Raw genomic sequence first — 13,428 nt, 5'->3', positions numbered from 1 at the left:
TATTTAACCTAAATATATTAATAATTAATATAATATGTAATAATTGCATCATATATAAATGACCTAAATATTTAAATTAAAAGACAGAGATTGCCAGCTATTTTAAAAGAAGCTCCAACTAAATTCTAGCTACAAGAATTCCACTTTAAATATAAAGATGCAAAGAGATTTTTTAAAAAGGTTCAGATTGATTTCCAGCATGAAAGTATAAAGAACACCACTAACCCATTCCCCAGTGAAACTACTGGAAGTCATAAAATACACTCACATACACACACACACACAACAACAACAACAATGTAAAGCCTTTGGAAATTGTCCTAAGTGCAAATAGCAAGTGAAGAAACATCTATTCAAGAAAATCTACAAACATTCAGTGTAAAAATTGAGCATCTCTGGTATTTGAATAAGACTGCTCCCTTCTTCCCCACTTTTAGCTCTGTGAAATGGAAACTTCACTTCAGACTTCTACAGCTAAGAACACAGAGCTCTCACTCACTCCAGCTCTCGGTTTTCTTCCTGATAGGAAGAGGATGCCAGAGTTCCTTGTCTTGCCCACAGCAACCTGTTACTGAGGCTATGCCCACAAGAATGCAGTGAGAGGCGGGGGCTCTCTTCTACCACCAGGCTCTTATGCACAGAATGGAGGTTCTACCTTTGGTGCAGCATGCTTGCTCCAGCCTGTTAGGCAGTGGTTCCACGCAAGAGAGGAAAACCAAGAGGACCTCAGGCTGTGGCCCTTCCCTCCTTCTCCCCACACGCTCAGCACTAAGCTCCTAAAGAAGGATGTCTCTCAGAGAGAAGCTTGCTATTGTCTTGACTCTCAGCTCCAGAGCTCTGACTCAGAGATTTTCCTGGGAGGAAAAGCAAGCCATAAAACAGATAGCTCCAAATCTCTTCTTGAAGGAACTGATATCAATTGCAACAGAACACAGAGTAATTCAAATGTAAGGATGCCCTTAAGAAAAGTGGAGAATGTGGTAAAAGACAATTAAGAAGAGTCTTGTGGAATTAATGCAGATAATGCCTGACTGTAACTAGCAGTTTCATGAAAGAACTGGATGATAAGACAGCTGGGAGGAATCCTCCTGATATCAAAATAAACATCAAACAGTCTCAGAAATTTCCTTCGAAGGAGCTAGAATTTTATTAGATTGGTTTGTAGAGAAATTTATGTCAGGGCCTTATTTAAAACAATAAAGAAATCAGCCAGCAATTAATGGAGTGTAACAGCTGACATGATCTGGGAAAAAGAAGAAGAGAACCCTAGCAATATCACTGTCACCCAGGATGACTATGGGCATACCCAAAGCTGTGTGTCCCGGAGGGGCAACATCAGAGTCTTAACACGGATGGGGATGAGAAGTAGACTTCATTATGAAACCAGTCGTTATACAGATAAACAAGCAAACAGCAATAACATGTCCCAAGGCAGCAAGAAGAACAGAGCCCAGAGTTGCTACATCCTACTGCATAAAATATCCAAGTTCCAGAAAAAAAAATCTCAAGGCGTGAAGGAAACAGAAAGTTGTGACTCACATACAAATAGCAGGCAACAGAAAATGCCTGTGAGTGTAACCAGACTTGAAATAATCTGTTGTAAATATGTTGAAGGTACTACAAAAAAATCAGAAAAGCATAGCAAGGCATGATGACAATGTCACATTAAAATTTATCAATAAGGAGATATGAATTGTAGAAAAGAATCAAATGGAAATTCTGGAGTAAAAGAGTATAAATTAAATAAAACAAAAAATTCACTAGAGGACAAAAGCAGTAGGTATGATCTGGCATAAGAAACAATTAGCAAACTTGAAGATATAACAAAAGAAATTATGCAAGCCAAAGAACAGAGAAGAAAACGGAGAAGAAACAGAATAAAGGAAAATAAACAGAGCCTCAGAGTTGTGCAGCACATCATTAAGCACAGCAACATACATGTATCTGGAGAGGAGATGGAGAAGAAAGAATAGATATTTGAAAAAACAATGGCTGAAAACTTTCTAAATTTCTTTTCCTTTTGTTTTAACATTGACACCTGTGCTAACATCTGTTGCCAATCTGTTTTTTTTCCTTCCTCTCCCCAAAGGCCCCTAGTACATAGTGGTATATTGTAGGTACGTCCTTCTGGCTGTGCTATGTGGGATGCCACCACAGCATGACCTGATGAGTGGCTCCACATCCTCACCCAGGACTTGAACTGGTGAAACCCCAGGCCACCAAAGCAGAGCACATGAACCCAACCTCTTGGCTATGAGACCAGTCCCTAAATTTCCTGAAAAACAATGAGGTACACATCCAGAAAGCTCCATAAACTTCAAAGAGGATAAATACAAAGAGATCCACAAAGAGACACACCATAATAAAAGTGCTGAAATCAATGACTAGGAGGAAGTCCTGAAAGCAGTAAGAGAAAAACAAGTTGTCATTTACAAGGAAAAACAATAAGATTTACAGCTGACTTCTAAGCAGAAACTGTGGAGGAAAAAAACACAGCCATGGGAAAACATATTCTAAAGGTCCAAAAAACTCCCAAAACCTGTCAACAAAGATTTCTATATCCAATAAACTTATCTTTCATAATTGAAGGTGAAATAAAAACTTTTCCAAATAAACACAAACTGAGAGAAATTTTTTCTAGCAGAGCGAGCTTACAAGAAATACTGAGGGAAGTTCTACAGCCTGAAGGCAGATGACTCCAGACAGTATTTTGAATCCACATGAGAAAACAACGCTAAAGATAATTGTATAATTTTAAAGAGGGTAAAATGCATATTCTTCCCCTTTCTTCTTTTAAGTGATTTAAAAACAATTGTATATAAATATTATGCATATAATGTAATGTTGGTGACCTCACAGGCCTAGCCCAAGTACTATGCGCACCTTCCTGGGGCTTCTTTACCCCATCCCCCAACACACTGACTCTGCATGCTCCAGGCCTTGCACTCACAGTAGCACTGGGCCACTCTGTGAATTCACCTACCAGGTTGGATTGCCTGTACCCCAGAGGCTTATTTCCTCTTTCTTTGCTGACTACAAACCATCTCTGGCTTGGGCTACTCAGCAAACTTCTCTGGCATCTCCTGGGCTGCAGCCACATCTTCTCCAGCAAGGTCTAAGCCCAACCCTGGTCAGGGTCCACCCTTCCAAGTTTGTCCGTCCTTTAATACTTTCCCTCAGCTAGAGGGTTCCTTTTAGAGTTTCTTGCATGTATTTATAGTGACTCTCCTCTCATAGCTTAATAATTAATTCTTTAACGTTAAATTTCCCCTGTTAAAATTACTGTGTTGTTTCTGTCTCTTAATTAGATCAAGGTTGATAATATCCACTTGCAATTAAAAATAAGGAATACTTTTCACAGGGAATTAGTTATGAGCTCTGAAGAGTTGAGAAGCTAAATGGGGGTCTCTGAGGCAACCCAGAGATTAGCATCTGCAGGAAGTTGCTACCTTCACAAATCTGGAGTGACAAAGAAGAGGTGATATTACTAGAACCAAGATTACCCATTGGAAGCAAGAATTATGTGAGCCTCTCTGGCAAGATCTAGTGCTACAAAGGAGAAGCCATGGCCGTCAGAGTCCTTTCCTGGCTTTTCCTTTCCTTCCTCTGATCATTTGCTGTAGGCGTCTCCCATTGGTGGAAACCAGCTGATGAGGGAGTCTTCGAAAATGCATCTCACAGAGATGACTCCTCTGCAAGACGCTGTCAATCAGGGGAAGGGTTAGGCATAGATTCCAGAGCAGAAAGAACAATGACTGGCACAGACATACTCCAGTCTAAGCATCAGCATTGTGGTAAATGTCTAACAACCAGCTTTCCAGGCAAAAGGAAAGCTCCAGTTTGTAGCCTTTGTCCATTTCCCTGGTATATCCACTCTCGACATGACTGATTTCAAGAAATAAGCATCCATGTCACTGACCAGAGCTGGGAAGAAGTGAACATTAGCACACCATTTTGTAGTGTTTCTGCTGTGCAAATACAATAGAAGAAAACAATCTTAAGAGCGTAGATAATACTAAAATAATAAAATACTTAAAAAGTAATGAGTTTTATGTATTTAATAGTTGTTTCTACTATAATTTACTTGACTGTAAGTTAGTATAATTTAGTTTTTAATTATGTCTGTGTTTAACGATCAGCACATGTGAGCTCGTACAAGCTGGCCCCAGTGCACTGCTTGGCTTTTCAGGCATTCAGTGGGAGACGAGGAGTGGATAATTATATATACAATCAGACACTTAGGAAAGGAGTCTGAAGAGGTGATGGAGGTTTGGGAGTTATCCCTACATAAATGATAACGAAAAATGGTGGGAGAGGGACTCAGAGAATATCAGCGAGGTCGGAGGATCAAATCTTAGCTATTTAAGGTGGTGCTGATGGTTCCAGAAGAACAGGATCCCTGAAGGAGACTGACAAGGAATGTTCAGAGACATGAGAAAAGACCAGGCAGCCTTCACACTGATATTGCTTCCCTACCAAATTTATATCATAAGTTTTAGGAAATTCAATATGTCAAAAATGATATTTGTCAAAAAATACACAAAGAAATCAGGAGCATTTGTTTACTATACCAAAGCACTGCAAGTTACTAAAAGGATTTATCATAGTTCACTTAAGCAGAGGCATTTCTAATGCCTTTAAACTATGGTATATTATTATTATATTAACTATCCATACATTAACATATGTAATATATTTAACACATGTGATATATTAAATATGTATATTTATGTGTTGTGTTTTTCAATTGCATAGTTTGTTTAAGTAAAGCACTTCTTTAATATAAAAAGTGTGAAGTGTACATAAATACTGTACTATTTTTTCAAGTATAGGTATTGGTATCTTGAACAAAGAATTATCAACAATATCATTTATTTAACAACAATATGTCTTTTTTTCAGAAGCTGATAACTAGATATTGTAATGGATGTTAGATATTTCAAAAGCAACAAACCAATCCACAATTTAAAAGAATATATAGTATATATAATATTAAATATTTATAAACTTTTGTTCAAAAATATATATAACCTTATATATGGTTAGTGAGAAAATACTCCAGGATTCTAGGAAAACAAACCAATAACCTGAAGGAAAAAGGCAAAAGAAAATTTGCTTGTGGGCATCTACATTAGGCCTATTTCTTCTGGAATATCGTGCTCAGCACTATTTGCCGACTTCATCTGGGCAGGTGGTGAGAAGTAAAGCTGGGAGGTTTGCTTATTTCATCTTCGATTTATATAAGCAGGGAGAGAAACCAGGGAGGTTCTTTATTTTTGACATTATTCTAGTCCCTTACTCAGGACGGGCATAGAGAAGGTCTCATTCTATCTGTAAGAGGCTGAGAATCTCTCAGGAAGTTATTTTACATATGTATCAGCCTCACCAGCAGCCAGCCCTGGTGGTCTAGTGGTTAAGATTCTGCACTCTCTCTGCTGTTGTCAGGGTTCGGTTCCTGGGCTAGGAACCACACCACCAGTCTGTGGGTTGTTATACTGTGCTGGCTGCGTGTTGCTGTGATGCTAAAAGTTGTACCAGTGGTATTTCAAATACCATCAGGGTCACCCATAATGGACAGGTTTCAGCAGAGCTTCCAGACTAAGACAGACTAGGAAGAAGGAACTGACCACCCACTTCCAAAAAGTTGGCCATGAAAACCCTATGAATAGCAGCAGAGCATTGTCTGATAGAGCACCAGAAGGTGAGAGGATGGCGCAAAAAGACTGGACAGGGTTCTGCTCTGCCGTACACACAGTCACTAGGAGTTGGAATCTACTTGATGACACTAACAACAAATCAGCATCACCAGCTGAGCCCTTTACAAAAGTGAATGCTCATGGTGGTGATTGCAAACAATGCAGCTAACCTCATCCCCACTGGCCTTACTTTTAACAAACGACACTGCATTTTATACATACCAAATAAATACTGATTACCAGACGCCAAACCATCTATTGCAGGCCTACATGTAAAGAAGTAATTTAGATGTGACTGAATGAAAATATGTGTATATCTAAGAATTAGAAAAGTAGTATACAAAACAGCATAGTCAATGTGATGAGGATTATTTTGGGCTGGTTACTTTTGAAAGCTGCAGACAGGAAGGAAACTCTGAAGAGTGGAATTTGCTTGCCCTTTGATGAGAGACATTTGCATTTGTGAAGGAAGTCTCCATCTGTGGGGGCGTCTCCCTCTCTGCACCAGGAGGAAGGGGGATAACCTTATCTCTAGAAACTCTTATTGGGGAAGCATAGGACATCCTGACTTAATCCGATCTGATTCTCATCTAAAGTTATGGACCACCCAGTACCCAGACCCCACCTGCACTGATACCATGTTAACGACTTTTTTTTCATGATCTTTCCTCTGTCTTGTAAAGGAATAACTCACATACCTCTGCCTTATAAATTTAGCTCTAACCCTCAACGCACTGCAGCTCTTACTGCCCATGGGTCCTGTCCCCATGCCTGCAGCTCTGACTGCCCCTGGGTCCTGTCCCTATGCTATTCCATGCTATTCTCCGAATAAAAGAGCACTACTGCCAGACCTTGAGAATCCGAGAAATCTTTCTTTCTACTCCTTGACTCACTGAGTCCGGATCAAATGTAATCTAGGTTTGGAAAAATAAGTTATAGTCAGACATATATAGACATACACTCACATGCATCTCACATATTATTACGTATATAAATAGAGAAAGTCCCAGAAAAAAATTCTATTCCCTAAATGGCAATAGGTAGAAATATTAGACAATTTTATTTTTCTTTTTGTTATTTGAGTTTGTAAATTTTCTACAATCAACGAGTTACTTTTTTCTTTCAAAAATTCAACAAATACATGTTACTTGAAGGTAGAAAGGAAGAAGAAACTGAATTCATGGGGGCACATTTTGAAGACAGAACTCTTTAATTACTTTATACCATTAATTCCTACTTTGTCAAGGTCATATCACAGTGTGACATTTGTAACTTACTTGTGCATGCTGACTGAAGCACACTGCTGAACAGCTATAACACAGCTTTTAAAATGGATTAGGGCTAAATTATTCATGCCACCAGCCATATTGAGAGTTGACGGTCCCCAAATTAGAGCTGTGGTCCATGCATTTCGTGCAATTGTCCTTTCCCTCAGAGAAACAGCTTACACATCTTGCTGCATATAGCCATAGGTAAGAAATGCTGATAACATATCCCTGCTGAAATGTCAGGTCTTTACTGTGAAGATAAGGAGCAGCAAGATGTTGATGCCTTGCAATTTTAGGTGCTAACAGGAAGCTTCAACACAATATCCAGAGCGTGGCTCTCCCCTAGCATAAGAAAGACAGGCATTTCTCAACGAATGAAAATGTTTGATCTCACTGCTCACACAGAGCATGATTAAAATACAAAGAGAGGCACGTGCAAAACCGCATGAATTCTTTATCATTACTATTTTTTAAAAATATTATCTATAATGAGCTAGGGGTTACCGAAATTTTGCAAAGTCTGTGAAGGGAATTATTCACTTATTTCTCTAAGTTATAAGAGCAAGATAAATTTAGAAATCTTCTTTTGATTTATCATAAAATCGGTAGTTTGGGGATGGTGTCTATTAATTTGTATACTTAATGAATGGCCGTTTAGCTAAATGTGAGACGCTAAAGTCTTATTTATCTCAGTTAGGTCAATAATCAGAAAAGGCATGAGGCTGCATATATATCTTTGTTAAATAGGAGGATTAGTCTTTAGCTTCTATTGACTGAGATGGCCTGCTCAGAGAATTGCATTGTTATTCTACACAGCTACACCTGGCCAATAATGTTGTAGCTGATAGAGTTTTTTCATTACATTTCCTGTGTTCCATGAAGTTAATAGTCCCAAGACTGCACACAGAAAATGACTAGGAGATAATGCACCACTTTTCAAATTAAGTGCATTTCTAGAAATTGGAAAACAAGTTGAGGAAGACTGCCATCGTGCTTATCTGAGGCTGGAAAATCCAGCTGTGGTACTTGTATCATTAGGGTACAGCTTACTGCCAAACCTCGATCCACCAGCCTTTAAAATGAGTTTGGGTTATATGCATTCAGTTGAAATGTGCTCAGAATAGAACACATTCTGGGGCTGGTGGGTGGCCCAGTAGTTAAGTTTGCACGTTCCGATTCTTGGTGGCCCAGGGTTCACAGGTTTGAATCCCGGGTGTGGACAGGGCACCACTTGGCAAAAGCCATGCTGTGGTAGGCGTCCCACATATAAAGTAGAGGAAGATGGGTACGGATGTTAGCTCACGGCCACGCTTCCTCAGCAAAAAGAGGAGGACTGGCAGTAGTTAGCTCAGGGCTAATCTTCCTGAAAAAAAAAAAAAAAGAATAGAACACATTCTTAGGGGATGAAAGCCTGTGCCCAGTGACAGTTGGTCTCAGCTTCTGTAAGCATGGCCTTCCCAGACAGCTATTGCTTTACTACCAGGATTCTTGGGAGTTTGATCTGCATCTTCTGTGAACCATAGTCTCAAGCACCAATCATTAATATTGAAATTGTGGTTTATACATCGCATATGTGAAGGTATTAAAAATATGCTCAGTGCAGCCTCATACCACAGCCTGGATATGAACAACTGGTAGAGGGCAGCTAACTCCAAAATGGCCGCTGGAAAGTCAGTTTAGAAGAAACTACTTTGACTGTGTAGAAAGAGTTCAGACAGTGCCAGCCCTAAGAAGAACTCTGAAATAAGAATTTGTCTTTAGTCTATTCTTGGCTTTTTTTTTTTTTTTTTTAATTCAGAAGGTGGGCCATTTCACCTGGAGACAGCCAAAGAAGTTCTTTACATCAGCTCAGCCCTGCCAGAGAGCTCTCCATGCTCTGATTCTCAATTTAATTTTATTAAAATATAGGTAGTCTGTGCTCCATTTGTTTCTTTTTTAAAGGCACTTTAGAATGGAGTCAGCTAAACTCTTCTTTACCTATTAGGCTTAAAATTATTATGAACTAATTATAGTTCATTTTCTCTCTCCCTTCTCCCCCCCAGCTAACAACAGGGACTTAGAGGTTGAAAGACTTTTTCAATTAATTCTGCAGGTATTCACTGAATATCCATTAGTTGCTCAGCACGGATAGGCTTCTGGAAGACTATAGAATGATTAGCCACTATTTTCCACAAAGAAGCTCACAGCCTTGATCACAAAGGAACACGTATACACTTGAAATACGTGATGGCAGTTTGGATGCTAAAGAGATTCAGAGAAAACGTGAATTTGGGTGATGAAGGATGTCTGGAAAAGGCAGGATCTGGGCCAGGTCTTGCAGGATACACATCGTGTGTGTGAATAAAAGAGAAGGATAAAATATTCTTAAGGAACAGGCGGGGCTTGAAAAGGTAAAGTTTACCATACATTTCATTTTGTATAGAATAAAACTGAATATGACTATTGTCCTGTTAGAATTTTTAGTAGCTTTCCTTCTCACTCCAGAAAGTGTCCCATTTGCATGACAGATTATATACCTTTCTATAAGCAGGGCTTATCAATGGGAGAGTGATGACACCGAAATAACTAGAGGAGAAGTACTTATTGGGGATTAGGGGAAGATAAGATGGAATGGTGGGATTCAGCCAAGTCATGTCACCTCCTAAATTTAGATATGATGTGGCAGAAAAGAGGAAAATGATTATTTACTGGAGTTGGGAAATTGCATAACAAAAGTGATGTTGAAAGGTTAATCTGGTACAAAATAACAATATTATACATATTAATATATAATATTATTATTTTGATATATATATTCCTCCTTATTTATTACTTAAATCTTGCCTACTTAACAAAAATATGATAGCATAGTAGTCAATGGAGCCTTGAGAAAATAACATCAACTTTAGAGTTAGAAATGAGCCTGCATAATTGTTCAGCCACTTCTTATGTTCATATCTTTAACCATACACAACCCTGAGGACTTTTAAATGATTAGATATTGTGAAGAGCTAGACATTAAATGTAATGAAAATATAACACATTGCCTAAAAATGACGCTATTACTGTTCTTGCCAACCAAAGAAATAAAAATAAAATAAATAAAATCGAAATAAAAGAAAGGAAAAGGAATGTAAAAGACTGACGCAAAGATTTCTAGCCTTTGGTATAGGAATAATTTTGGTTAGATTAATCAGTTTGGGGTCATATTAAATAAATGCACTGTACATTAACATATGATTCAATGGGAAACAATAAAAGTGTGCAGTAATCCTTAAAAAAACTCTTCTAGGTAGAATTATTGTCCACATTTTGCAAGTGAGGACACAGCAGATGAAATAGATGGAATATCTTGCCCAGTGTCACTCAGTAAAGGAAGTAACCAGGAAGGAGACCAAGAGCCTTTCTGCCCGCAAAGTACATCCCACCACATGCCTCAGCCATTCCTACACTTGAGGTGCAATAATGAGCTGACCAAGGCTTTCAAATATTAAAAAAAGGATGGTTACTGAGAAAGAATTATGAATTTGGTCCTTAGAAGATTATTGGTAATCTGATGATTAGAATGACTAGGTCAGAATTTAAGGGTTAAAGAAGATTAATAACGGGACAATTTTTTATAAGAGTATGCTGATTTGGGATCTATCTCTTAGAAAGGTGCAAACTGTAAGAATGTGCCAACCGAGAAGGCTATATTGGTTAAGAGCACAAAATTTATGATAGATAGCTGCGTTATTCAATCAATATCATGTCTTATTATTGTTGTAAATGTTATTTAAACACACCAAGCTTCCTAAATTAATCTCTGAGCTCAATATAACATCAGTCCAAATTACAGCAGTTATTTTTTGAGACTTCTTAAAATGACCATAAAGTTTCCCTGGAAGACCCAATATTCAAAAATAAGCAACGTCAAATTCTGGGGGAGAAAACTAAAACGGTAATAATGACTTGCCAGTCTACCAGTGGTTCAAACATATTTTATAACTTTAATTTTAACAACATGACATCACTTCAAGGATAGACAGATGAATCTGTGAGTCCTAACAGAGAGATCAGAACGAGAGGAGAAAGGAAGCAATATGAAACAGGAGAGAAAATCAAGATTATTCAGTAAATTTTTCTGGACCAAGTGGCTCACTACTTAGAAATAAAGAAAGTCATAGCCTCATATCAGCCCTTAAAATCAAATACAGATGCCTGAAAACTTTTGAAGCAAAAAAAGGAGTCATAGAAGTTTTAGAACAGTGGTACTTTGTTTTGTATCTTGGTGTGGGGCATGAAACCCAGAAAGAAGAAAGGAAAACACTACCGAAACATTCCTGCAAAATTTCTCCAAGAACGTATATATTAAAAAAATCCCAGATATACAGCAAAAATAATTCCATAACTAAAAATATAAAATTGAGGAATATAGAAGTATAAATTTCAAAACATACAAACTTTATTCAGTTTTTATATAGATGCATTTATCTAGCAGATGCAAACTGTCGTCCTTTACATTAGAAACCACTTTTAAATCAGAATAAAAAGAATTGATCACTGTAATTATTTTTAAAAAGATGAAAGGCAAGAACAGAAAGGAAATATATGTGGCTCATAACAAATAGCATCAATCAAAATAAAATAAATATAAATATATACAATACTGAGGTACTGATATTCAGCTATCAGATTTGCAGAGCCTACACAGATCAATAACACTCAGTATCAGCAGTGTTGGGAGAAATAAGAACTATTATATAGTGTCCATGGGAAGACAATTCAACAATAATTTCAATATTTAAAATGCTCAAACTATTTGACATATCAATTTCATTTATAGATATTTTTTATGGTTGTAGCCACATTATTGATTAAATTTTCCAGCATTGTTAATTAAAGAGAGACAATAACTTGGAAATAATCTAAATCTTAATCACTAGGAGATTGTTTAAATAAATAGGTTATGTTCATACAATGGATCACTGAATAGTCTTTATAAAGGATAAGATAAAATATTATAAATTAATATGGAAGAATATCTACAATGTATTACTAAGTAAAAATATACTTGGGTCAGAATATCATATACTGTATGAGCCCACATGTGTTAAAGCATTATCTTATTTAATATGCTTAAATGCATGTATTGTGTTAATGAAAAAATATTTAGAATGATATCCATGAAACAGCTACTTTGGGGAATTGATTAGAGAAGAAGGAATGGGGCATTATATATTTCACTCTGTGTTTAGATATTGTTTTTATTTTAAGCATTACTCAGATGGCATTAATATCTGATTCTGCATTTAGGTACGGTTTTTGTTTTACATAATCTGCAGCTAGCCACTTTATAATCAAAATAATCTTAAAAATAGATTTATTTTCTTTTAGACAGTAAGCAGATTTTTTAAACTACTTTTCTTAAAAAAATAATGAATATTTAATATTTTTAAGGTAATTTTATTTTTTGTTTAACTTTATACTTTCCAGTTATATTTTCTTTACTATCTACATGTTCTTTTCAGATCTCCTAGCCATATTAATATTTTATTTAAAAAACATTTTTGAGGAGAAAAGAATCCTACATTGCCACATAAATAACTTTACAACTTTGTCATCTTGCTAAAATTTTAATGACTTCTAATTATATATTGAGATAATAGATGTGATAGCCTTATTAGTCACCTAAAAGGATGTTCCATTTGGTTTTATTTAAAGTGAAATTCCTACTTGGTTACAACATGGTTCATTTAGGTTCTGAGCCCCTGGGTCTCTGTTTATTTTCATAGGTCAGCTTATACAACTGCTAAAGTTACGGTTGTTATGCAATAAAGAGATGGTGCCCTAATGATACCCCAATGCAGTGAAATAGGTAATTAACTTTCATAGCTGAGCAATGTGTGCAGGAAGTAGTTTATGTAGTTTAATTACTAGTAAGGCAGCAAAATGTTTACAAAGAGCTTTGAACTCTCCTAGTGAACTAGTGAAGTTATGTAGGGCAACCAGGTGTTTTTATTTAGTGTTCTTTTACTGTTTTGTTACGGAATGAGAGAGAGATTGAAAGACAGAGAGAGAGAGATCCATAACTTCTAGCCAACATGCAAAGAGGCCTTCATGTAAAGCTACATTCTCAAATATTATGGTACTTGAAACTGAAGCAATGCTTTTTGCTATGGTACTTGAGACCATAGATACATCCATATATACATAGGTAGGTATGAGAAGATTCTAAAAAGTGTGATTCTATTGTTTATATTTGAGAATGTTAATGTTTGACGTTAAATAATAACATTCTAGAATAAGTCAATTAGTAATTTCGGTGTTAATTTATACACCTTTCTAAAACTGCTAGTTATACAAATTGCAAGTGAAAAATTACTGTCTGCGTTCAAGTATTTTATTAGAATTTAAAGCAGTTTTAAAAAGCAGATTTTTTAGAAGTGATTTTCAATGAATAGTCAATCAATCTATACTTAGTATCAATTTCCTACTTTAAATTT

The 13,428-nt window shown here is 36.6% G+C and overlaps 1 long non-coding RNA gene across 1 annotated transcript in view; it reads right to left on the bottom strand.

Annotated features, from left to right (window-relative positions):
* The window catches only part of LOC139078848 (uncharacterized), a 41,572-nt gene extending 40,747 nt beyond the window's left edge, over window positions 1–825 (bottom strand). The window contains exon 1 of the long non-coding RNA XR_011531996.1: window positions 656–825. This is a non-coding gene — a long non-coding RNA (uncharacterized lncRNA). The remainder of the gene's footprint in view (window positions 1–655) is intronic.
* Between the last annotated feature and the right edge of the window lie 12,603 nt (window positions 826–13,428).

The sequence above is a fragment of the Equus przewalskii genome, chromosome 2 (genome assembly GCF_037783145.1).
Source record: "Equus przewalskii isolate Varuska chromosome 2, EquPr2, whole genome shotgun sequence".
In the NCBI taxonomy this organism is placed as follows: domain Eukaryota; kingdom Metazoa; phylum Chordata; class Mammalia; order Perissodactyla; family Equidae; genus Equus; species Equus przewalskii.
The sequence above is the reverse complement of the archived record's forward strand: the minus strand, read 5'-3'. Positions and strand labels throughout refer to the sequence as shown.